Genomic DNA, 27872 nt, shown 5'->3' with positions numbered 1-27872 from the left:
AGAATTTAATTTGATCTGCCGCTGTAATTGTGCTCTCCAAAAAAAAAAAAAAAAAAGAGGGAGAGAAAAAGGGGTGATGGTGGTGGAGGGGTGGTGGGGGGGGGGGGGGGGGGGTTGTAGCATGTTGAGGTGGGAGGGGTCGCAGTGCGTGCAACTTTAAAATGTAATATACACAAAAAGTAAATTAACTCAAGAGGAGAGGCCCTTGTGATGTGTTGACACTTGCACTGGGCTCTCTTACAGGGAAGAGTGGAAGGAGGAGGAGGGAGGATACAGGAAGGGGGGGTTAAGATGAAGAAAAAAAAAAGAAAAGGAAAGGAGGGGGGGCATGATAAAACACCACAAAGAAAAGCGTTATGAATTTTATTAATGACTTGCAAGACAGTATGCAAAACATCAAAGGTCCACGGGAAAGATTAATGACCCTGTGTGAGACTGTTTAATTACCTCCAGCTAATTAGATTCTTGACCAAATTTTTAATATCTGCGTTCGTGCCCGACGCCTAATTGAGATTCCACCATATTTATCAATCTTTTCAAAAAAAAAAAAAAAAAACCCCTTGGTGGTGCTTTTTTTGTTCCTTTTAGCCTTTCTCATGCTGCTCTTGACACTTTGCCGCCATTTAAAGAGCGATTATGATTCTCACCCAGGTTGGAGAGAGAGAGGTTCCCAAAACACAAAAAGTGGAGCCATGAAGGAGGACTGATGCTTATTTACCCACTGACAGGAGGAGGGGGAGGGGTGGTTATCAACCTGATCTTGGTTTCTAATGAAGTGCGCTTGCTAATAAACAGACTTAGCGAGCTCTGTCAACTCTCCTTGTCGTGCCATAATTCTCTTATCTGGACCTGAGCTGAGGAGAGAGGAGCTCTCCGAGGAACCACTCTCCATCTACGTCTCGTTTCGCCTCTCCTTCCATTTTCCTCCTCCGGATAATCCGGGTGCTGTTTACCAGCACACACACAGTTTCATCTAAATCACTGCCTTTGAACTTCCAGTGCACATTATCTGTTCTATGACCCTGTTGTTGTTGTTGTTGTTGCGGCTGCTGCAATAATTGCACTTGGATTATTGCAGTGAAGTCAGAGATGACTCTTCCTCTGGGTTCTCGGTTTTGGTATCCACCTCGGTGGCAATTTGTTGAGCCATTTCAACATCTCCAAGTTGTATCGAGGCAGAGACACTAACTTCAAGTTCATTATTAAATCTTTCTAGAGCTGAGCTTCCCTACCTGGAGGTTGCAAGATGGTTGCCAGGAGAGGAAATAAGGAAATACTGAAACCCGAGCATGAAATTATGTCTATTATTAATCCTTTTTTCTTGTGAGATACTATGTTATTTCACCTTGTCAGGCCTCTAAAATTATTTTCTTTATTTGAACTGCTCAGACAAAACCTACAATGCACACTGGAGGGTAAAAGGTTGCTGTTTACCTTTTGATTATTTTGTTCTTTTGTTTATTACTTAAGTTAAGATCACACTTTTACACATTTTACCACCTTTTGTAACTGGGTTTCATTTTGTGCTCCAAGTGTTTTGTTTTTAAGTCTTGAAATTCAACATTAAATGTCTCCACTGTGTCTAAAATGAATTCATGAAGGTTGACATTTGCATTATCTTGATTTTTCTTCCCAGTAACGAGATAAAAATGAACTATTGTTGTGTTTCTATGTTAGATGGCTTCTCTCCTCATACTTTCTTTCCAGTGTTTTAATGACTTGACGTTTTGGAAAAGAGACCTCATGAAGCAGAAACTTGTCTGTACTGTGGTGTACTACGTTATGGACTGGCAGGGCCACGCACAGCACCATCTGCTGTCCGAACATCTCTATTACAACAGTAACCCACTTGCAGAGCTAACAACATGCACAAACAGCCAGGCAGCCCTGCAGCACTTCGCTGTGAAGTCAGTATCACCGTGTCAAGTTTCACGGCCCTTCTTCCTCCATTTCTTTTACTTGACTCTCTGTCCGTTTCCTCCTCTGTCTCAACACTCATTCTTTCACTCCCTCCGTCTCTTCGCTTCCATCTGTCTCTCTGTCTCTCTTTAAAGACTGAGATCTAAATAGGAGTAGATCACCTCCCTCGCTGGCGTTTCATTAGAGGCAATTAGAAAGCCGACGCTGCAGCGTCCCATAAGGCTCGACGGGGAGAGGCAAGACGCAGGCTACATTAGCTCGTTGAGATGAAGTATGTATGACAACGCTTTCATCAATGCGCAACAATTCCTCGCCGACATCTCCGAGCTGAGTGTCAGAGGTACCATTCTGACAATTATGACAATTAACACTGTCAAAATAAAGCCATTAACTTAGCGAGAGGGCAAACCAATACACTTAATTACAGGGTTTTCTGTCAAAATGGATTCCCTTCAGACCACTTCCAAAATGGAAAAAAAATTAAATACGCTGAATGTATGATGGAGGTGGGGCTGAAAGAGCCGAAGCCTGCCGTTGTATCAACGCTCGCCTCCGGCCGACATGCACACGCAGTGACCTCACGTTGACGATTTCAAATACAGATGCTTAAAAGTGCTAAATAACCACACGTTCTATCTTCAGTACCGATTAACCAACTTTTCAGTGGTTGTTATCTCCTAAAGGTCTTTTATGTTGGATTGTTTTGTACACCCTGCCTTATATTTGTTTATCAAAACTGCAAAACTGAACTTGTGTGAGGGTCAATGCTCTAAAGCTGCTCTGCAGGCCCCCTTCCCCTCTTATCTGAGATTCCGAGGCAAAGCATCTTAAGTGTTCATTAACGCCTCATATATCTTCTTCACAAATGAGATCTGGCATCTGAAATGGCATCTGAAATGATTAAACTAAAGGGTATAAATCACTATTTCTAAGACTGCTGATCCTGCATTGTTGTGATGCTGGCCTCCGGGCTGTGTACACTGTGTCTCAGCTACTGTATGACACACACACAGTAAACTTTGCACCGGTTTCCTCAAGGAACAAAAGGGGGATCTAAAGAGCACATATAGTCATCGTTCAGGCTCCAGGTTGGGCAGAAACACCACTGAACCACGACGTGAGGGGATGCTATAGGAAGTCCATGGGAGGGGGGGAATAGAAAAATACTGTAAAACATAAGATTGAGTTTTGTCACCTTTAAAATGTGCAGCACTACCCCATCTGTCTGCGGACGCTTCGGGGGAATCTGCTCGACTTTGACGTGACAATGTGAAAATACAATTACACAATCTCATGGGGAACCCTGGCCTGTCACATTATATTTACCTTGGGTCAAAGCGAATATGTACTCGCTTCTCTGTCTATCTATCCATCTATCCAACATCTTCTCTGAGTGGATGAGGTCATTTTTCACACAGAAGATAGAGTGTACGACAGTAAGCAGTCAGACCAGATGTCTTTAAATGACTATCTGGTCTTGTTTATGGCATGTACCTGTTTCCAGACATCCAAAGCGAACCGAGCTTGTATTTCAGCATTTCAGCAAGCTTGGACCCCCCGGTGGGAATCATATGGTAGCATTAGTGTCATGCACAACTGAAGGGGGCTCAGGGCGATTCGAGTCAAAAGTGGCCCACGTTTTGGGTTATGTGATGGATGCGAGGTGACAGCATTGTTCTGCAATGCTAAAGTCAGTTTTAGATCCTGCATAATTCTCAGCCAACAGGCCAAAACGTGTACTTTAACTGATAATGAAGCTAAGAGGCTCACAGTTTTCAATCTCTTCATGTCTTTTCTTTGTCTTTCGTTACGTTCTTCAGTGTGACTCCTGTTTATCAGTAACATGTCTCTTTTGTAGTACTTTCTAAATGTAGGTTTAGACTTCCAGGTGTTTTCTGAAATCCTGGGCTGACATTTGGTTTTGATTTTGGATTACATTGAGAAAGTCTCCTGATATAATAAAAATCTGAAGTGAAACTATTGCTGCTAGCTTTGATGAAGGTTTGTGTACATTTTTTAGTATTTCATTCAGGATTTCAGAGACTGTCAAGGAAAAGAATTCAGCCACAAACACTAAATCCTTACAAATTTGTGTTGTGGTCATATGAAAACAAACAGAATACTGGCAGCTACTGAAAAGCAAGATCCATCTGTACATATGAGATATTGACGGGGAATATTGGATGGTTATGTCGCCCACAAAGTGGACATTTTTCAGTGATACCCGATAAATAATCTCTCTTTTGGGAGTCATATACATTCAAAACACATTCCCATTCCTAAAATAATCCCTCATTAACAAACTGAATTTCAGCCATCAAGCCCAAAGGTCACGGTGGTTTACTGAAGGCTGCGACCCTGAAACAACCTCTGGCATCCAGACGTATGCTGGATCAAATCGCAATCACAGGGGGTCAAAAGTTTAGGCCAAAACCTCTCTCTGTCCGAGGCAGGGAGGAGAGCTGTTCCAGGTCAGCGAGGAGTTTCCTCTCAACGCCTCTCTGATTTGTTTGTAATTAATGATCTCAAACAAGCAAAGCCATACAAAGTAGGGGAAATAATCGATTGGATCTTTGGACGCATCTGTGATTAGCACCATTCAAGAGCCTGGGGGCCACGTGGAGAAGTTGGGGTGATGACCACAACTGTCAGCAAGCTCATGCCCTTTATAACATACGTCAGACAGCAGCAGCAGTTAGTCTAATGTTGCTTTACAATAAAACCAAACTGATTTGTTAACACATGTTCCCAGTGGGAATTTAGCTGCTTCATGGCAACGACAGCCAATAATCGAGTGCATTATTAAGCACACGTGCTTACAAATAAGACTGAAATAAAAAAATACGGATGTCATATTGTTGAGTACTACAGTATGTTGAAACAGATAAGTTAGTTCTGGCCTAACTCTTACAAACTAATTCCAAACAAGTTCAGACAAACTGAATAAAATGAGCAATTCCTGTCTGTAGATTACAATTAAAAATAGATATGTCCTTCTATTTCCTCAATCTTATTTCCTGAGTTAAACCACATCTTGATGGAATCAGCGAGTCCATAAATCAGAGCACTTTGAGTCACAGAGATCGCGTCACTGCCGGTGCTTTCTCCCCTTTTTGGTTTTTATCAAAAAAGGAAGCTGATGCGTCCCTTCAGATAAGGATGGGAGCCCTTCGCTTAAAGCTCAACGCTAATAAATGAATATGTTCTCCATCACGCCAACCACTTATTGTATTTCAAAGGGGCAAAATGCAATTTGTATCATTTCTGTGCCGCACATCAAAAGGAAGTGGGCCGTGCGATGACTCACTGCACCGAAAACGCTCTGTTTCCAATCGAAGAAAATCAGATCTGTACTCTGCTTGTTCATTTCTTTTTACATCTCCATTTGTTTGATAAGGTTGTGAGCAGTGACGGTAAATGGGTGGATAAGTCAAGGCAAAAAAAAAAAAAAAAAAAACGGAAACATGGTCCTTCTGTTAGGCCGTCAGCTTATCAATAAATGACATCATCTGCCCCCCAGACGTCTCTCTGCCTGTCACATCGGTGGCACTTGAACTAAAAAAAAAAAAAAAAAAAAAGGACAAAAAGAAATGTCTATTTCTCCCATTAGGGCTGTCTGGATGGATACTGGAGTCAGAGACACTGGGGACAGTTTGTCCGTCTGTGGAGACGGAAACTTCAACATGTACTCACTGCAAAGTCCAACTACTGACAACAAACACACTGAAGCAAGTGTACCGTTAGACAGGAATATATGAAAATAGAATAGAAATGAAAGTCATGATGTAAATTGTAAAAAAGAAAAAGTGGACTTTATCCACTTGATTGACGAGACCTGAGTAAATCCGACCAATATAATAGACAAAAATCAAACAGGAGTTTTGTAGTCAGTTGAGCAGAATACACTAGAATAAACTATACAACTTTGCAAGACATGAATAAATGTTCTGTCTGTTAACTTTAAAGAAAGTATTCTCTCAGTGCCGTAACCTGTAGTTAACACCAAGACAAGTCATTTCTTTCTCCCGCCATCTTGTGTGTTTTTGTGTGTGGATTCTGTCCATTTTCTTTTCCCTGATCAAATTAGTCATGTGTTTCTCTATTTTGAGTTTCGAAATGATTGTGATGGCATCTTTTCTTTTTTTTTAATCTCTTAACTTGTTTTATTGGTGTGGAAACAAACTGAACTGCAAACCGAATAGTATTTCTCTTGTGCTCTGTCCCAATACAACCAGCCGCCTGTTATCATTGGACATATTTTATGGCCGATAAAACCGTCCCCATGACCAACCAACTTGCCAGGGCAGGAGAGCTTGGAAAGCCCCGCTTCACCAAACAAAGATGCTCTTGTGTGTTTTGGTTGGATTTGGAAATTGTGTTTGAGATCCGTCTTTGTTATTATTTGAGGAGCATCATCCACATCGCTGTATCGCTCTGGAAAGTTTGAGAGGCGATTGTGCCACCCCAACATGTGATCTGGACCCACATTAAATAAAATGTTTGCACGCCAAGAGCTCCCTTGTTAAACCATAGACACTGAGTTCATCAAAATTTCATTACGAGTCATGAACTGAAATGTAGATTACAAGCAGCAGAATAGTAAGTACTCATGGTGAGTTTGATTACACTTGTGAGGTTTTGGAAATTGAAGCTGGATCCTCAGATTTAAGGGAATGGTCTCCAAACTGCTTCCTTTTTAAACTTCCCTTCTATTCTGCTCTAATCCTTTACTGACAGGAAAACCGTATCACCCACTTTTCATGAATGACTCACAATTTTCATGATTTGTATTTAACACAACATGGCTTCTTAAGACTGAAGCCTTCCCTTTCTTTGCAACTATGCAATTACCTCAAGTCGTCAGTCGCAGTGAGCTGAAATGTCGAGCCAGTGCAGCAACACAAGCTCTTTTTCTGAGGCACGGTGATGATGGTCGAGCTCATTAGCTGTCAGCTGTTAGCCTGCAAGGCCATGTGTGTGTGTGTGTGTGAGCTCTTTCTAATGTATTTTTGAAAACAGCAGGACTCTGAGCAAACCTGTAGCAAATTACACAGTGGGAGGGTTTTTTTTGTCCGACTGTGACAAACTGTGATTTTTGACTCAGAAATTGGAAAACGATAAACACTACACTAGCGCGTTGTCATCCCTTGAATTAAAGAAATTAAATACAGTAAGCTAGAAACAAAATACCACCTTATCCCTAACTTTTCTGCCAGGCTATCAATGTAATAACTCAGCTGTTACTGGGAGGATACTATAACACAACAAATGAGTGCACTTCTAAATAATGACATTTCAAAACAACTTTTTGACCACAATATACACTAAAAGAGAGTTAAAAAGAAAGTATGACTGATCTGAATCTACATTTCACTCTGCTGATCAGCGTCATCAATCATTCAGTCACAGCCGGTGGCTCGACGAGGGCATCGGAGACTGAAAGGAAACTTCAAAGGCAGGTTGGGGCTGGCGGCGCTGTCAGAGTGGCACGGCCGAAACAGCATTGTGTTTTCACCAACAATGGAGAGCCATTACAGCGGAGACTGTTATCAGCCAAAGGCTACCAGGGACGGTTCCTGTCTCATTGTGAGCCATCGCGGGAGATTGTGTTCAAGACCGAGTTCAGACTAAACATATTAGGGCGTACGAAGACACACCTGAGTCTTATCTGATGGGAAATGGAACCGGCTACAATGTCCTGGAAAAAATGCATCCTGCCGAGTCGTTATATTGGAAGAAGGTGTTTTTATGTGTGTGCGTGTATTCGCCGTGTTTTTAGACCTGACTTTATGTGTGTCACAATGTCAAGCATTTTTCTTCTGCAATTTGTTTGCATGTGATCACATAAGCGCTGTGTGTGTGTCTGGATGTACATGTATATGGAGGTCTTCAATTATGTGTGTGTGTTTGTTTTTAAAGTGTTTGTCACTGTTGCGTGTGTTTCAATGAGTGTGTCAGTGTGTGTGCCTTTTCTTTTTCTTTACAAGACTGAACACAACATGTGGACCAAAATCCAAGAGTATCTTTCATGAAAAGTCAGTGTGACATCTTTTAATGATAAAGCAGCGGATGAATTGTTTATGGGGCTTTTACGGGTGTGTATTTCTGCCGTGTGTTTTTGTGTATGTGTGTGTGTTGGGGGGTGGAGGGGGGGGGGGGGTAGCTGGAGTGAATAATTCAGAGAAAAAGCCGTTTGTTTTCAGGGGGCGAAGGCAAAGACACATCTGAAACATATGGGAGGAAATCACATTGAAAGCAGTGAGCAGTAAATTAATGGTAACAGATGCCAAGATGTCTGGCTAGTGCTTTTTTCTCCTCCTTGCTTGCTTTTGTTTTCTCTGGGAGCTCTTGCATTCTTAATGTTGGAAAATAATACAATTAAGACTTCCTACTCTCCTGTGAAGTTCAGCGATGGCACTTCTTCTTCCTCAGCGTAATGTCACAACACCCGTTGAATCCGCTCAGAGGAATCTGCCCTACCTGGCTCAGGAGATACTTCTCCGCGCCACCGTGTTAATTGATTTTAATTCACCGCGGTAATAGGTTTTCAGCTGCAGATGACGGCTCGACAATGACGCCATAAATTATTTATGTTACCTTGATGATGCAGGCCTGTTCCACTGATGAGATAAAACAGATCCGTGGTCTCTGTTTTCTCCGTCGCCCCCCCCCCCAAGGAGAATATCTTGGCATATTAGAAATATGTCTATGCTTCAACTGTATGTGTGTGTGTGTGTGTAGGGGGGGTTGGCCTATGTCCAAGCATGAGCTGCAACAAAGACAACCTTGCTCTTAATGGCACATATCTGGAAGATGGAGGAGCCCGATACATGAAAGCGCTGTGATCATTACACTGATAGCAATTATCCTTCAGGAGGCTCTAATGGCGGCGGCCTCTCTTGCGCGCGCACACACACACACACACACACACACACACACACACACACACACACACCGACAAGCTTGCAATCAAGGGTGGCGGGCAATTAAACGCAATGCTTTTTGGTGAACCTCTAACAGCGAACAAAGCCTGATGACAAGGACCGACAAGGAGATTTAATAAAGAAAAGGCGTCATTTTGTAGAACAAAAGGGGAAAAAATCAGGACAAGAGACGGACAAAGAGGGAAAAAAAGATATTAATGTTGTTTATTAATCGATTCTTAATGTGTTGCAGTGGACTGAGAGGGGAGGGGGGGTGTAAGAGGGGTCTCTGGAGTGGAGCCGTGGCTTTGGCAGCTGTATGATTGAGTGCAGGGGCCAGTGTGACGGAGGGACAAAAACAACAAGGTAATTAAAGCTTAAAGCGTGCAGTTTACGCTCTGCCATCCGTGACAGCGTAAGGTGTCTTCCATCCAACCCCCGCCACCCCCCCCTCCCCAAATGAAAAATAAGTCAGGTAATTGTCATTGCGCCCTGCATGTCATTATTTATTAAACGGGTAATTCATCTTCGTGGAGAAAGCAGAGCAAAGCAGGTAGGGCTGGTTTATTAGTCATAATCCAACGGGCGGGTCACGTTGATCAAATCAGGGTTTTACAGGAGAAACGACAAACATCCAAACACAAACAGAAAGAAAGGATCTTCACTATTCTGCTCTCTTGAGGGATGTGTGTGTGTGTCTGTGTGTGGTGGCGATGGAGAGAGTGGAAAGTCACCACATGGAGAGAAATCTTTGAGTTAAAGTTTTCGAAGGCATCAGCATCACCCCCCCCCCTCACCGCACACACAAACACACAAACTCCTTTCCTACATATATTTTTTTTTCAAAGTGCGACGGGTTGACAAAAGAGATCGCTCCCCGTTGTTTTTCCTTGCGCGGTTACAAAGAGGCGCGTAAAAAGTTACAAGGTTGTCCCCCGTGGGGTTAGATTTCAAACAGCACCTGTCAAAGCAGATGGGGCATTTAAATAAGAGTCTTTAAGAGGTATTTGTTACAGCGGAGCTCAGGAGTACCTGCTGTGCTCGCCGATGCTTTTCACGGCTGTCGTTGCTCTCACAGAATCTGTTTGCTGTGTTTGCAGGGATAAACATCACATTAAAAAAAAAAAAACACAAGAAACCCACTGAGGCCACAAATTACAACGGAGAGGACTGCATTTATGTAACTGCTGAGGCAAGTGAAGCCAAGTCTGCTTGTATGACTCTGTGTGCATGTATGTGTATATGAAGATGGGTTTATTTGGACGTATGCATGCTGACATATTGTTGCTATACGGTAAAATACCCAGTTTTGGAAGAGAAGAAGCCCTATAAGAAAGAGTTTTCACCTGACAACAATATGCTTTCATACAAGCATGTTTTTGGAATTGTGTTTGCAGCCTTGCAAGTGTGCATGCAATGAGTCAACAGAAAATCAACGCGTCAACTTCCCAGGAGTAAAGAAAACAAGTCTTCTAGTAGCTTGATGTTAAATGTTAAAAATCACCTCAACGTGTATGTATGCAAACACAACTTGTATCACGTGACACCCTGATCTCTCCTCTCTCACCGTGCCCTCCAAACTCAAAACAACATGCTGGTTTGAAGTCGCACACCGCAGCGTCCCGACGGCACTCAGGGCCTCAGCCTCAGTGTGAGCTCACACCTGGGAATTCAGACAGAGACTGTGACTAAACATCACCCTGGACAGATGTGTCCTCACAGACAAATATGTCCTCAAGACAAACAAACACAACCACCTATAAGACTCTTGGACTCCTCGGAGACTCGCCTCGTGCTAAAAGAGATCCAAATAAACACATCAGTCCACAGCCTTTTTAGCTCAGGAAGGCCGGAGGTAAAGCCGCACACACATCAGGCCTTTCATGACTGTAAAATTCAGCCTTTGCACTGTGTTGAAGAGTCCAAGGTGACATCCTCAGTCTAAAACCCAAAAATAATCAGAGAAAAAAGGCAAATCCTTAAGCGGAAGAAGCTGGAACTAGCAAGTATTTGCCCTTTTTTGTTGATAAAATAATTATTAATGTTACTAATTGCTTCTGCACTCATAAAGTTGATCCCCAGTTGATGCATCTAAACCACATCATCCTGTACTGAACAGCCTGATTTGACAAAATTGATGACAATCAGGGAACCGGGGGGGGGGGGGGGGGGGCAAGTTGTGGCTGACAGGCCAGGAGTCGCCATGTTTGAGACTGATCCCCTCTTGAGATGACTTTCCTGACACTTTGGCAGCCTGCGCATTTCATCACTCTGCGCCCGGCGTTTTTCCCGGGGCTGCAACCACCAGGGGACCCCGGGGGTGGGGAACGTGGTGGAGGTCAGCGCACGATGCTCCTGCCCCTCCCTTACCTCCCCACCTATCGCCACTGCACCAGGCTTTCACGATGACAGAAAGGAGACTTCTTTAATACACTGGTGGCTTCAGCAACTGTCGCTCCTTCTGTCATTTCCATCTCTCTCTCTCTCTCTCTCTCTCTGCATCTCTCTGTGGCCCAGCCCATCTTTCCATCAGCAGGAAAATAAATAAAAAATAGGACGCCCTCTTGTTCTTCACATGCTAAACTTCATTCGGATTGTCAGACACTTAAGAACTGACAAAACGCTTTCTCCGACACCCCGTCATTCCCTCTGCTGTCAGAGGAGATAATAAATAAAAATGACTCCTGCGTGGGAGGAGGGAGAAGGGCCAAGACACAGAACATCAAGAGATGGACAAAGTGTTTCCAGAAGCCTGTAGGGAAACTCGGGTTAAAACCACAGACCAACACACACGTTGATGTATACACACATACACTTAGGATGCAGGCGGGCGGCCTCCTGCTCCCCAAAGGCTTATAATGGGAATAGGCAATGTGACAAAGAGTTAAAGGCATGGCAGGCCAGTGTCCCAGATAATAGGACAAGCTGTCCAGAGTTCCCGCTTCTTGCTTTGGTGCGGTCAAACAAGGCCTAATGTGGTGACTTTGCAACCAACTGGGGTTTGAGAGAGGGTTGGGTGAGTAGATAAACTAAATACAGCCTCACCAGACAGGCCTCACCAGACACTGGCTGTATATAAACCTCTGCACTCGAGCATGATGGGAAAACATAAGCTTTACAAAGGCAGCAAAACTCAGATAATTCAGTGAAAGTCATCCACAACAAGAGCAGGAATAAAGTAAATAAAAGGTAAAAGCAAGCGCAGAAGTAGAAATCACTGGTAAATCCAGCAACATCAACAGCCAGATGAAAGAGACACAAACAACAGAATGCCCTTGCTTTGTGGGGGTTTGCAATACTTTGCGAGTGAAGGACAATTGGTCCTCGGTGTAAAGTAAGCGCTTGGCTTTTAACGGACCTCTGCATGCCAAGTCCTCGGCAGGCGAGGCTGGGGACGCTACCTTCGCTGTCATTCAGCCCCATCTCGTCGACTAATCTTCTTGGTGCAATGAAAGAGCTTAACAGCTTTGCAACACTATCCCTCCCCAAATGTCATTATCACAATGTACTGCGCCGACCGACCGTCTCAACCGGCTCCCTGCTTATCATTTTCTTCATGGGAAGTTGAAGGCAGGCGTCCGCTGACATTCGCAGAGCTCTCGCTGCAGCTCTCGTCCTCAGCGCGTCAGACGGAAACATTCACAGAACGTTATTCAGAAGTCAGTTCTGTAGTTTTGAGTTTTACTGCTTGTGTGTGTTTGTGTTTGTTTCACAGTGAGCTGAGCGTTGATTTGTGGCGTCAGGCCTGAGAGAAACATGATGTCAGTGCTGAAAATACTGATCTGAATCAAGAAGCTTATCACGAAACATTTGAAGAGTGGCCATCGGTGGCGAGAGGGAACACGCCTCCATGCTGGAAAGATCCTGACACTTTTTACGCTCTATGTTTGTCTAAGAAAAGAACACTGTGATCTGAGTTGTTATCTGTATCGTAGTGGCTATAAAAGCATCTGGAGTGCTTTGAATTAATCATTTTACATAAAACAGATGTCTGGTTTATAAAGCTTTAAATTTAACTTTTAAATCCAATACAATCTATGTAAACATTACAGTATATGTATATAAATAAATAAGAAATATTCTGTGGCGTATTATAAGCTTTACAAACACCTAATGATTATGTGGCATAAAAACATACCCCACTTTATACTGTGCTATAAAGTGTTGAAGTTTTATAATAAGGACTGAGGACTCCTTGGACCTTCTACTTTCTATACTCTGTGATTAAAGGATGAAAAAATGTAATCTGTAAGCAAGTATAGATTTAACTCGTGAATGTTTATAATGAGATAACTGAGTATATAAAGCAGGAGCAGCTGGATAAGCATTAAACTTAAACATCCAGGAGTCAGAATCTAATAAAACAGATATTTTTAGACATGTTGGATATGTATCTTAGAATACACCACAAGTATTTGTTAGCTTATTATAAGCAGCTACTTTATTAAAAAAAATAAGAATTTTAGCCTTAAAACCACTTAAAAAGACGTAAGCATTCTCCTTCAATGGGCTTTCTACAACAGGCCTGTAGTCGACGCTGCATCGTCGGCTACGCGGAGGTCTGGCTGTACATCACGTGTGTTGTAAGACACATTCACATATTTCAGCGGCATGAGACCAGGATGAGGGTTTTTTGCCACGACGGGGCCCAGCAGGAAGCCACAGATCTGCGGCTCGGTCGTGATCTCCCAACTCTTTCCCCTTCTCCCCCCCTCGCCTCACTCTTTGTTTACTCTCACACAGAGTTGGTGATGGGCGCCCCGGCCCCTCCCCCTCCTCCTCCTCCTCCTCCTCCTCCTCCTCCACCCACCCACCACCTCATTACCTCCTCTACCTGATGGGCCCACTCCTCTTTCCTCCCCCTCTCTGCCTCTCCACTTTTATTTATATATTTATCTATTTTACCCCGGCTTTGCGGGTTACCGTTTTTAATATCATCGGTGAAACATGATTATTACCTCTTAATGCCGAAATTACGGGGGCATTCTTTTTGTCATCCTCGCCGTTGCATTTTTCCCGCGTAGCACCCCGTGGCAGGAACATCTTTATCTCCCCATGTGCTCCTAGTTTTAAAACCTTTACCCCCGCTGTTTGAAAAATATTTCTCATTTTCCTCCCCCATGGCGTGGAGAAATCCCCATAGGCAAACCATTAGTGATCTTTCTGCCTTTCCCAAACACTTATTACTATCACCCGCACTCCTTGAGCTGCCTCATTGGCTTTTGGTAAATTATGCAAATAAGGTGATGTTCGAACATATAGTTTTTCTGTTTTTCTGCAACTGCGCAAGTTTGCACAGCCTTCCACCGAGCAGCCGCGGCACCATTAAAGTGACTGAGCACGTCAGCAAGATTTATGCATCAGTGACAAATTATAATGCTTTGTCGCTAATTTCCCCGCTGCTTCTTCTTCTTCTTCTTCTTTGCCCAGGTTTAGTTATGTGTTTGCCTTTTGGGGAGGCCTTTGGTTGTGAGTTTTAGTGTTTAGTGTCTTTTTTTTTTCTTCCCTCTCTGCATATCAATGTGTCACTTCAATTCACATCTGCAGAGACAGGAGGCTGCAACCCAAGCGAGTCAACTCTGGTGTTTGACTCATTACAGACGACATAAAATCTATTTTGGAGTTTCACTTTTCTTTAAGAGAATGGTCAGAGTGACTTTGAAGCCGACAGATGGACGGACAGGGGAGGTGAAATGTTTCATCTGAACATGATAGAGTACCTGCGCTCTAATATGTAAATTACATATTTACATAGCGATAGGAGAAATAACTCTTAATTCCCTTTGTCTGGTCTCGTAGGAGGTTCGAGGACGTACGCAGCTGCAGTTTTATGTTCCGTTTGAGATGACTCATTAAAACTACCTCTCAACTTTTGATGCAAACTCTTACAATGCCTTTCATTGTAAGTGCAGTGTATTAGTGTATTTTTAATACATGCATAGCACAAAAACATGTTCTGATTACCCCAACGTGCATTTTAAAAGCCTAAGTGGTTTAAAAAGAAATTCAAAAATCACATTAAGGATAGATGAGCACTATCAGAGGGGATCCAGCATCGATACCCCCTCCACACTGAGCCAGCGGCGTCCCACCTTGCCTTGCTTCCTCTTCACGCACTGTATAATTGTTTTTCATTTACTTTGAGCACGGCTAGCTGAAAAGATGGGCCGTTTCAATGAACAGATTAGGGCCTGCGAGCACAAACAAATGACAAATCCCTCTTAACCCCATGAGCCTCTCGCTCTACACCCCCCACAAACACACCTCACCCCGTCAAACATTTGGCTCCAGCAATGTTATTAAACACAACTTTGTAGATTTACTTCCTTCAAAAGTGCCATTTAACCAGGCAGCAGGCAGGAAGGAAGGAGCGCTGCGAGGGGAATTACAGGTTGCCAACGTTTCGTCTTTGCGGAGGAGTGACAGGGCCGTCATTTTGCCGGCGGGGCCACCTCCCGTGTTGTTGTGACAACCGGTCATTATACATTGCCGAGATGCTCTCAGCTGCAGGTTTCAGCCCAGATGCAAATGGACGCAAATGGGCTCCGACCGCGACCAAGCTAATAACGTCCTTTTCATCAGCTTTGCTTCCTTTTTGTTTTTTCTTTTTACTCTCCTCTGTTTGCCCCCTTCTTCTCCTGGCGCTTTTTTCTCTACTCTTCCCCTTAAGGTGGACAGTTGAGAGAACAGTTTCAAGAACGTGTTTGGGTTTTTGATAAGCTTGCCGTTGGTTTGTCTGAGGTTATTTCCACCGTGGTTAAACATTAAGTGACAGACAAGATGAAAATAAAGCCGAAAGAGATACCACGAATTCCTGCACATGGGGTTAAAAAAAAGCATTAGGTTTCTAAAATCATCTGAAGTCAAACCAATATTTACCGTAGATAACTAATTATTATACATCTAACACACAGCAACAACCGTTTTATCTTCTGTGGACATTTAAGCTGATTTTTTTGTGTTTTTTCATTTGTACAAGCAAAAAAACTACACATTTGAGGTCTTTCTTTTCAGTAAAATGAGAGAAAACACTTCCAACATCGAAGGTCTGAAGAAACTTTCCAAAATAAAAGCTTACAAGGATAGAAATACTCCCTAAATCTTTAATATCTTCAGTTACATTCGGTTTTTGAGCACACTTACATTTGCAGCAGCAAAAACAACACATTTTAAAAGGAAGGGTCACGGGTCAAAAACACAGTTATTTTCATTAAAATAACCAAAATGTTTGTATCAATACAATCCACCTTAAAATGATTTGCATATCCAGCAGATTGAAGGGCGTTTAAGCCATTTCATCAACATCTCTTTGTTTTGTCCTTATCCTCTTGTTCCTTAAAAAATGAAAAGATCTCATGAAATGGAGGCCGGATTTGTGCTGCAATTTAGCAAGAGAGAAAAAACTGAATTATCATATTGTTTTTGGTAATGCTTGCTCTCATTCAAGGGGTCAGATTTGATTTGAGTCCCAGTCCATTAGCAGAAGTAAAACGCCAGTGTTTTGGATAAACAGTAGCAGCAGGGGACTGCTTTATGCAGACAGGAACTGTCTCTCTTCTGCAGGTCTTTTGGCTTTAATAGAATAAAATGTGACAGGTACACACAAACCAGTGGCCACTCAGTGAGGCTGGGCTGTAAAGCTAATTCAGTGTGTCCCAATAGAGAGCAGCTCAATCCTCCAGTGTTAATCAGTAAGTGATGATTATTTTGGATTGTAAGGTGTCCTCTCATTGTTTATTCTGATGTGGATCTGTAGCGATGGCTCAACACAGGAAACAGAGTTCAATAAGGTGTGATGTTGTGGGCCAAACAGGCAAAATGCTGACGTGTTGAATCTAATAATGTTGTCATAAAATAAATTAGATTAATATGATGATTTTGCTGCGAAAGTTGTGTTTCTAAAGGCTCAAAACAATTCAGCCTTGAGTTAAAAAATGCTGTCTGGACCCGATACATCATATTTAAATTGCTACCCTCAAGCTAAAATATTTATACAGAGGTGGTAAGACTTCTTTCTTTTCTTTTTTGGAATATTATATGCATAAAGTCCCTGAAATATGATGCACTTATCTGAAAAGGTAGGATGCATTTGCAGTTGAGATGTAAATCCTACTTTTTAGTGGTGCATAAAATAATTGTCTTAATTCGATTTGACTTTTTGACTTAGCAGTTTTATGTTGTGATTGATTTTTTTGTTTGTTTTTCTCTCTTATTTGAAGGATAATACACCAGCAGAATATGGAGTAATCAATTACAATATAAAAGTGTTTATATATAGTCAAATGATATGCCTAATTTACATTAAGCAGACTCATTTACTCGTAATTTTACTAAGTAAGCGTTGATATTCTTACCATTCTAGTACTTTTTCTGATACTGCATTGCTCCCTAATACACAAAGTTTTAAGTATAACAGGAAAAATGCAGAAGCACTTAAATAACTGCCAAAATAGCTATATAACGGAGAAAAAAAGATGCTGTATGGTTTAATACCTGAAATACCGAGTTTTCTGCCCTCTAGCACTGAGTTATTATTATATCATTGATTGGATTCTGCTGCCCCTTAGGAATAACGCACGTTAACTTTTAAAATTGTCTGGCACTTGATATGACGGCTCAAACCATCAACCCGTTTTGAGCCATCAGCCCCATTAATCCTCAGTATTAGATGAATCGTGATCCAAAAAAAGGACGTCCGTCAGCAGAGAGAGGGGCTCCCCCTCAAGGGTCTTATCCTAAGTCAGCCCAACACGAGAGGCGCGGAATTAAAGAGCACTGATTACCATTGTGAATTATCTTTGTCATAGCAGGGATGCGCGAGCCGCTTTGAAACACACAGTGAGAAAAATCCCCAGTAAGAAACAGTCTCCAAACATGGATAATACCATTTAAGAAATCGTCTCATTGGTCTTGGAGAAGTCCGAGCTTTATCTTAGCACATAACAAGCCGAGCGTTCATAAATTGCAGCTTCAATTGGATAATTGGATCACTTGCTGGAAGATTAATTGCGGCTGCGTGTTATTACACTTTACACTTCATGTGGACTGGACTGCTGCACAAACCGTCATCCTAGCCAACTCTGTTTTTTCCCAGCGTCTTGATTGTTTATTCTTATAGTGAAAGTTTAACGTCCAAGAGGAAGACACATGCATTGTATAAAGTTTTGCAGTTAAAAAAAAAAAAGAAAAGTCTCATGTAAAGATGCAAACGCTGACATATGTTTAGTTTGTGTTTTTACAGGAATCCACGTCTGAAAGGTTAAATTGACCAATACAGGCCAAAGCATAAAAACTCCATTATGTCAATGTCCTTGAGAAGATAAAGACACGTTACTGTAAGGGAAAGAGAGAGAAAATAGGATTTAGGATGTCTGGGCCAGAATTTATACTTCCTTGTTCTGCGATAAAGTGCTCTATAATCTGGAAATAGAGTTTTCTTTAAAATATTACGTTTGAAGGCAGAGGATAGAGGGGGGAGAAAAAGCAGAGCTCAAAGCAGGCCTCATAATCTAATAAATTGATTTGCAATATCCTCTGAAACTGTGAACTGATAAATGTAGCTTCTCATGTCGCCCCGCCTCGTCTCCAGCTCTCTGCTTAATGGGCTTCGGCGCATTGAAAAGACAAAAGGACGGCCCCGGTAGTTTTGAAAACTATTCCAGTCGCCTTAATGTAAGCGCTCATCTGGGTCTCACCAGTGGTCACCCAAGGATTAGGGGCTGCAGTACTCCTAAGCTCGCTTTCTCTCTTCTCTCTCTGTAACCCTCCCAGTTCTATTCTTTGACCAAAAGCCAGGATACACCCGAGACAAGGCATTAAACATTGCCGGCAAATGGAGGAGAAAAAAAAACAGATTATCCTTGGATATGAACTCCCATGTTCTTGGGATTGCTGGACAGCTGTAGCCAAAATGAACAATAAGCGGCTGACTTGGGGTCTGTAGCCAGTATCATCTGCACTGGCAGATTGTGGCAGAACAGAAAAATAAGATCCGGTGACTTCACAGGGCCGTCACGACACCATACGGCCCGAACATGTAAAAAATAGAACTAATCTGAGGCCCCGGAGGAGACCTCAACTCATTTTTAACTGCCGCATTTCTAGCGGGGGAAGATTTACCACCCATGATTCCACTGGGCGGGTATGGAAGATGCCACCCTACTCTACCCCCTCGCCAAAACATCACAGCACACAAAAGAGGAGAGAAAAATAACAAAATGTGATTTGCACCCAAATCCTCTCAAGTCCTCAGAGTGTGGCATGAAACGTCTCTTTGGAGGAGCTGAATGGATCTCCCAGAGGTATTGTGTCTCCTAATGGCTTATTTATCGTCGCCGTCAGCCTCACGCCTTATCAGACGTTTTGTTTCCTCGCAAGGTGTACCTGAGTCTCATGCAGGCCTGCGAGGGATTACCCGGAAAGCTGGACCGGCGTCAAAACCAGCAAGAAGAAGCGACTAAAGACGGCAGCTCTGGGTTTGGCACTCCAGCTTGGACCACACAGATCACCGGGGACACTCGCATGAAAACATTCTCCTCTCCGTGTATTTAATAAATGCCACTTGACATTGGGAGAGGCTTTAGCGGTGTCCCCCCGCTTTGGAGGAATGAGGACTTGCTCTGGATTTGGGCAGTTGGCGGGGCCTATCTCCACACTGGCAGGAAGCATCAGGGATTTCATGGCTGTTTGCCCGCCCTGGTGCTTTTCCTCCGCCTCACGCCCCACTTGGGCAGACAGTATTTTTTTTTTTCTGGAGTCTGAGTTGGTTCACAAAGACATTTACATATTTCCCTGCCTGCATACATGTGACCTCTGTACATGAGGAAAAACAACTTTTCACACACAAAATTACCAACAGAACTTTTTCAATTTCACAAGATCGAACTATATTACTTTATAGCTGCAGTTTGAACGCTTTATTATCCAAAAATATCAACACAAAAAAGTGTTTTACCCGCCTGTGTTGACCCTGTGCACACGTCTAAGTGAGTACCAATCAGTGCATTCTTTAATATTAGTCGATTAATCCATTAGTTGATTGACGGGGAATACATTTGTAACGTTTCAGCTTGTCAAACGTGAGGATTTGTTGCTTTTATTTGTCGTGTATGACAGTAAACTGCTGGTCTAATAAAACAAGCTATTTGAAGACGTCTTCTTGGGCTCTAACTTTATCACACTTTGACATTTCATAGCCTTAACGATTAATCCATTTATCGAGAAAGTAATTAGCCGATGAATCAATGAAATAATGCAAATAATAAAATGACTGCTAGTTGCTGTGTCATACAGCAAAAGGTGGGGCGAATCGTACATCAGTGTCAGATTTTCTCAGACGAGCAGGTGACAGCACATCACCAGATAAGATGGCGAGGGGCGGGTCTAACGGTTCACTTACTGTCTAACAGAGTTGAATTTGCATAGTTGCATAACTGAGCTTCAGAGAACAGAACATCATGTACGAGATGTTTCCCTATGTGTGCATGTATGTACGTACATACAATATGTGCGTGTGCATCCCTTCCAGACGGCTGTGTCTGAGCAGGATGGGAGCTGAATCAGGGTGGGGGCGGGGTTAAGAGGTACATTAATGTAGCTGCAGGGTCCCAACATCTGCATAGCCTCAGAGCACCCAGCCTGCTCGACCAGCCAGCAGCTGTGGCCGCCTCTACAGGGCCTATGGGCAGTTGTGCATGGGCTATTTTTTTCCCCCCTTGTTGTTCTTGTAGCTTCATATTCCTTCCTCTCAGTATAACTTTGAATGTTCCTGTGTGTGTGTGTGTTAGTTCGATTGTGTGTGTTTTTGTTGGTGAAAAGAATAAATAACCAGGGCTCTGCTATGGCTATGTGATTACGTCTCAGCGCACCGCAGACTGGATGGAAAATCCAAAATAGTCACAAACCTGCGTTCTCACACGAAGTACAGCTGGGGTGTGTCAAAGCCCACAGCGCCACTAATGTAATGTTTGACTGCCAAACAATACTGAGCCTACACACACACACACACACACACTCTTACACATTGGGAATATTGAGTCTCATCTCTCCAAGGAAGGATGATATCACCCACCCTGCTTTTCCACCTTTTCACACACAATTACAGCAAAGGACTCTCTTCCCCTCTCTCTCTCTCTGAACTGGAATAGTAAAGTCTATAATTACAGCAATCAGCAGTGTTGACTTCACAACACCAGAACACAAACTACACTCCTGCTCACACACTGTGGACATCGATTCACACCCTGAGCCGGGTCGCCTCGGTGTGGAAGATAGGGACTGCGGTGATGGATGGGCGTACGCTTTCCAGGCCGCTGGTCATCATCAGCTTGGCGCTGAGGAACCTCCATTTCCTGCTTCACAGTGACCCCTTCCTGCCCCCATCAGCCCCGGGACGGGTCCAGGCATTCAGTCACATGGGGGGGGGGGGGGGGGCCGGATCACAGCTCACACAGCAGAGTGCAGCAGATTTATGTGGGTAAACACTCCAGGAATTGTCACTTTTCCTGAGGTTACTTAAGCGCAAAGTAAATAAGAATAGTCACAATAATAATACATTTTTATTGGTGCAGCAGTTTTCAGAGCAGAGATAAAGTGCTTAGACAAGCCTAATAATAAATAAGCCAGACACAAATTAATAACAGGGCTACAGAAGAGGACAGCCCCGTACACAGCTCAGGGTAGGTAAACACTACAGGATGTCTTTGCATTTCCTTGACATAAGCAAACAAAGCTAATGTTTAAAACAATTATGAAGGAAGTTCCAAAACAAAAAGCCCACAAGGTGTCTGGTATTATAGCTGAATATTCATGACTCCAGTGAGAAAAATCATTTTCACCCACATTACTCACAAAGTGAGCCAGTGGAAGAAAGGTATAGCCAGAGCGAATTCCTCCAAGAAATCATGGTAATAACTTCAAACGTCAAATTAAAGAAACACATATGCGTTAAAAGATTTAATGTTTTTTTAAATATTTCTGTTGGATCAGTTATCCCTATCATTTCATGCTGTTATTTTCCTCCAGAGATCTCAAAACCACAACACCGGTGTGGCATTTAATACTAATACCCCTGTTATTACTACAGTGTGAACACAATGTGGGTCAACTCTTATTTGTCTGGTTTTGAGGGCAGACAAGAAAAATGCCATGAGAGAAAAATTACGATATTCATTTCAATTAGGACAATTCTTCCGAGCTGTAATCTATCATAGTCACCGTTCGTTTCCTCTGTAAAATGAAACATGAGCTCTTAACTTCATGTTGTATAATCTTGTGCGGCCTCCAGATGAACCCTGCCCGAAGATAGTAAAAAAAAAATGGATGTGAACAAAAAATGAAAGGGGGGGTTTTAAAAAAGACACAAAAAAAAGCTAATTTGGTTCATTCGTCTCATAATCTGGTTTAGTAGTTATGGATCTTACAGCTACTCAGAACATCTACGTACTGAAAAGAAAAGAAACTGACCGCTTTTATTTTTTACTGGGAACTACACTCGTCCATCCTCCCATCCTTCCATCCAGCGCTCTACTCAGAGCGAGACGTGTAATTTGTGTACATGGCCTCTGGTGTTGTTTTAGGCCGCACTCCAAAGCCACTCTAAAAAGGTATGTGGCTTTGGCGGGGAGAATAAACAGCCACCTCATTTCATTCTCCCACGTCTCGGACGGTCGTCTCTGCTCCTCTCGACCCTGCCAGCTCCCCGAGTCCAAAGAAAAGCACACATAAAACACAGCACTTTGGGGAAATCAAGAGGCAGAGGAGAGGGAGGGAAGGGCTGAATGGCTAAAAAAGGTTACAGCGCGGATCCCAGAGTAGTTTAAACAGACCAAAACACTGGAAAAAAAAAAAGCAGATACATGCCTGCCGAGACGTTTGTGTTCTAAAATGTCTCAGATATGAAACATTTATTTTGCTTTTATTTGGTCATCGTTCACTATAACGACTTAACTCTATTTACTCATTCAACAACCTTACAATCCCAGCCAGACTAAAACCACAAAGTGATGCATCCCAATCCCACGAGATCCTGCAGATTCACCCTGTTTGCCAGTATTATTCTCTCGAGTCAAGTATGGACAATTTATAGGGTGCAATCTGAACAGCAAAACATGCGACCTCTATCCAATTCTAATGTTTCTGAGACCTCTGAAAGCAGCTGTGAGGGTTTAAAAACAACAACAACATAGCAAGGTGGATTTGTTACGTAAACAACACCACAAATGAATAAATCTTGGCAGTATTACAGCAGTTATGGGAGGGTCTCGTTTTCCACAAACTGCAGGAGCTTTCAAGGAAGTTGTTGAGGAAGTCACTATTATTCTACCTGTCATATTTGAAGTGCATTTCCGCCACCATGAATTCACGGCGCAGTTAAAACAATGCACACCACATCAATGCAATGAAACATGTCTTTTAGAGGATACACAACATTGGCAGCAACTCGAAATCAAAAATATTCTCATCAGTTAGGAACCAAAGTGCAGGTTCAGCCGGAGCAAAAGATGATTGAGTGGGAAACTGAACTACCCTGAAGATTATCTACAAACATGGTTCAACATTACACACACTGTTATGGCAGTACTGCTCTGCCCTACCATCCTGTACTATTTTGCCTCTGACGGTGATCCACGTAGACAGCAATAAATTAACTCTTCAAGCGACTATCTCTTGCTTGGACAGCACAGAGGAGACAAATGTCCGTCGATGTGCGTCTGACTAAGTGCAGACTCCTACGAAACTGCAGCTATACCTCTGTTGGCGCCTACGAGGCGATGAGTGAAGGCCTGACAAATCAGCGCTGACAGGTCCACCTCTACCTGGCCCCTTCCCGCTCCCATCAACGTCGACGGTGTCTCAGACCTGACGGGTAACGGCCCACGGCGCTGTAGTGAGGTCCGAGATTTCACAGCGAAAATGCCAAACACGATCGACGCAAACACACAAAGCCCTTCTCCTGTCATGAAGAGGATGTGGAGGTTGCAAGGGGAGGTCGTCCGTGTCTCACCTGGTTAAGAGACGCTTAAGACAGTTGGCAGGCTCGTTGGCGAGAGGTTTGTAAGCACAGCAGCGAGAGGAGGAGGTGATATAGCCTCCAGGTTGACGCTGACCTCAGAGGACAAAGATGAGACAGACAAGGATGGGCCTTTTTACCTCAAACAAGAGTTATTTAGCAGACGAGGGCCAAACATCGTTGAAATAAGGGAGATTAGGGTTAAACAGACATATTTTATCCCTTAAATGTCGATATTAGAAATGTTACTCCCTGATCACAGCTACTGAAAAAAACTTACATGATATTTCATTTTCTTGGCACTTGATTTTTCTCTTTAAGAATAATTTCAGTGACGTAATTCATCATTTTAAAAAGGCAATAAAGTACCCTGGTGGGTCACCTGCCCTGAAGAGCAGCTTAATCTAAAAACATATATTAATCTGGGTTTCTAAAGAGAGTTTTGTTGCCACATAATATTATAATACACCTATAAATTTCTCACACAGCCTTATAAAAGCCTACTGCTCTTCTTAGTCGACAGCCATTTTCCCTGGTTTTTCCTTGGTCCCTGATGTATCGTTGACTATACATCATGTGACAGTGAGTCTATTTGTGTCACAGCAGGTTGGGGAAAATGTCAGAAATGAACATGTCTTCAGCTCCTCCACACATCTGCTAAACAAGAAGCAGGAAGCTTTTCTCTCCGCAGTGCTGATGACTGGCTTCATACAAATAGACTGTGCCGAACCAAGGAAAGGTTGGCACGTCATTTCAAAACTGCTTTTATTACTGCACCCTAAGACGTGGATTCATATTTGTACAACTGTTATATATCTCATGTAGGTGCCCAGGTGTCCCTCGGGGCCCTAACAAAGCAACCTAAGAGCCATTAGTATCTCTATTTGTAACTGTAAAGTATAATAAATATGCAGGAATTTATCTAGATAGTAGACGTGAGAAGCACTTAATTCCCATCTCGTAAGTCGTGTGTCCTCCCTTGAAGCTGCCAGCCAGACAGTAAATCAAGTACGCCTCGTGCTGCTCAAACATCAGAAACCACACTCAAACACATTTTCCCCCCCGAACATTGGTTGTCCAGCCACGGCAGGAGGAAACAAGGTGTGCAGCCTAATATGAAGACGCAAAGCAATCATGCAACAGCATATGGAAGGAGACGGAAACACTAAAAGCCTTTTACAAACCCCTAACTGATTCAACTCATTGTTCTCCAGATGCCAGTTAACGGAGCCAATTGAGATTTTAAGCATTTCTGAACAACACGAGGTATTTAACACCAGCTTTCCACACACACACACACCGCTTCACTTATTGTTTTTCCTTTGATGGAATTTTCTTCAAAGCACGCCTCTTAACGTTGGCGGATCATCCGGCTCGGCCCCCTCGTTTTTCAGATCCTTCATTTTTTTCAGCTCAACTCCTCATTTGCGTGCCGAGGTGCTTTACCTTTAGGAAAATAAATATCAGGGTTTATTAACGGCGTGGAAAAAAAAAACCAGGAGGATCTCTTAGACTCTCACAGAGAGTATTCCTCTCCCCCGGGAGACTAAACAGAACAAGAAATAACATGAGCGGTAAGTATTAATGTATGCCCTTTGATGTCTGGCTTGCAGAGTCCTGTAGCACCATTAACAATTTAACTGAAACATCACATTTGTCAAAACTAAATTGTGCATCTAAGACTGGAGGTTGAGAGAAGACGTACGTGTCTTTCGCAGAGTTGGAGGAGAGCAAAAAGGCCCAATTAGAATTGTTTTCTGAACTGGAGCAGAAAAACCAAAGTGTATGTTGACGTATGTGGGAAAGAGAGAGTGTGTGTGTGTTCAGGAAGGCCTGCTGTAAACGCTCACATCATACATTAGCTTAGCTCCCTCTAGTGTATAATTAGAGCACTGATGCATTTTCAAAAATCCAAGCACACAACCAGAAACTACAAATGTACCCGTGTTCATGTACAATTCTTCTATAGTACAGCGTGTTTCAGTTTTCATTATTAAATAACAATAACTAACTAATGTGAACATTAGTTAGGGACAATTCAGGACAATTTTAAAGTATTTATTATTTGAAATATGCTGCTTACACAATTAGCAGGATCTAATGTAATTGAGTGACAGAGCCTGATTTCCTTTTTTATAAAAATACTGCATGTTATTCCATTATAGTGTCTAAAATAAGCAAAGTAATGGATGAGTTTTGGCTCTGTCTGTCCTTTTTTAATCATTTATCACTGGGAATAGTTGACACCTCCAGCGATTTAGTTCCTTTTATTTAAAAGTTTTTAAGAGCTGCAGAAATTTGAAATCTATTCACTGCTAGTTGTTGGAAAATTCAGCTTTTGTGATTTAATTTCAAATATCTAATGGACAATCAATGCCAGTGTTACAGGGCTATTTTTAAAGATACAGAATTAAAGTAAGATGAAGCCCTTAAGGAGTGTTTTCGCTGTTATGAGATCAAACGTCATCAAACTAGAAGGAAAAATTGCGACATCTATCATTTGTAGTTAAAATTAGAAACTGTGATGTTCGAGATTTGAAGAAAAAGTGACCAAACATATCTTAAGTATCATTATTCAGAAAAGACGTCAACTGAGCAGCCATGAAGCTTCTTCAACACAACATACAACTGCATTACAACTGGAAACAGCAGAAATTAATGCTATAATACCATCAGAGACTCAGCCTCTATCATCTCAAACTAAATAAATGAAGAGAGAAAATACTGTCAAAACATAACGTGACATGAAAATATCCCCCAGTCTTCATCTCTAATATCAAACATTGTCAAAATGTCCGTAGATCTGCCCTCAGACATGCCGGTAAACATTAAAACAAATCTATTCAGCCCTCTGCAAACAAAACCCAAAACGTAATCATTAACCAATCACGCTCAAAGGCAAAGTAGCACTTGAATGGGAACACAGGACGTGTTCAGTGGGTAATATCTGGCAATTAATCACTTGATTAATATGGCCTTAAACACACAAAGTGACATTGACAAATTCTGTTCGCACGTTTGCGATCCCGAAAACGATAATTGTCCAATGAAAGTCTCATTTGTCAAAGAGAGAGAGGCAGAGCTTCCAGTTCAGTCCATAATAATAACACTGTTGTTTTTATTCGTAACACTGTTTTTTCTATAGCAGCTGAAGAGAATGAAGGCCTATTCTTAATATATTAAGCTATTTCCCAAGAAACTTTTTGAGCAGATATTTCAATTTCTGGACGCCCGGCTGGAAACCTTGCATCAGACTAGAAGAAAAAAGCGAACATGGCTGTTTTGGTTTGTTTACTTGTTTCTTTTCATGATAACCTGAAGCTGTGCTATTTAGTTTTAGCCTCAAACGTCCACTTACTCTGAAACAAAAAGCAGGAAAATAACTGGAAAAGAAAACTCGATTCACATTTCTGTTTGTTGAGCTCATGAATATCCAAGTGTACCACAGTTTCATCATGCTTGTCACAGCCAATGAAATCGCATGACATCACAAATTGTCAATGATGATCTGTGATTCAGGCATTGGCTCATCAAACACGACAGGTCAGTATACAGCGATAACATTTCACCGATTTCATGCGGCGCTGCATTACTACTTTAAAATATTTCCACATGAACCTGCTGCATTGTTGAATTTGTCAGCTGCATGTTTCTATGCATTATTTTCTCCTGTTCATGTCCTGTTTTTCTTGTTTTAGGCAACGCTGTGGTGACCCAATTCACTCACATCCTTTTGTCATCACATTTGCAAAATATTAAAATTAAATGTTAAAAAGAACCACTTGTCTCTCCATCAACAAACATCAACTGCAATCCCTAAATCGGTCCTGAGGGAGAACAAGGCTGCGACAGAAACAGTGTGGTGTGGACACAAATAATGCAAAAAATATCTATTTCCATAATTAAAGACTGGTGATGTTAGATTGAAGTTAAAATCTTTGTTAAATATTAATCCGACATCCTCACTTTTACTTTCTACTGGAAACTACTTCCTGTTTCAGCTGTGACTCCACCACCAA

This window comes from Enoplosus armatus, chromosome 24 (genome assembly GCF_043641665.1).
Source record: "Enoplosus armatus isolate fEnoArm2 chromosome 24, fEnoArm2.hap1, whole genome shotgun sequence".
Taxonomy (NCBI): Eukaryota; Metazoa; Chordata; class Actinopteri; order Centrarchiformes; family Enoplosidae; genus Enoplosus; species Enoplosus armatus.
Note: the sequence above shows the minus strand (reverse complement) of the source record.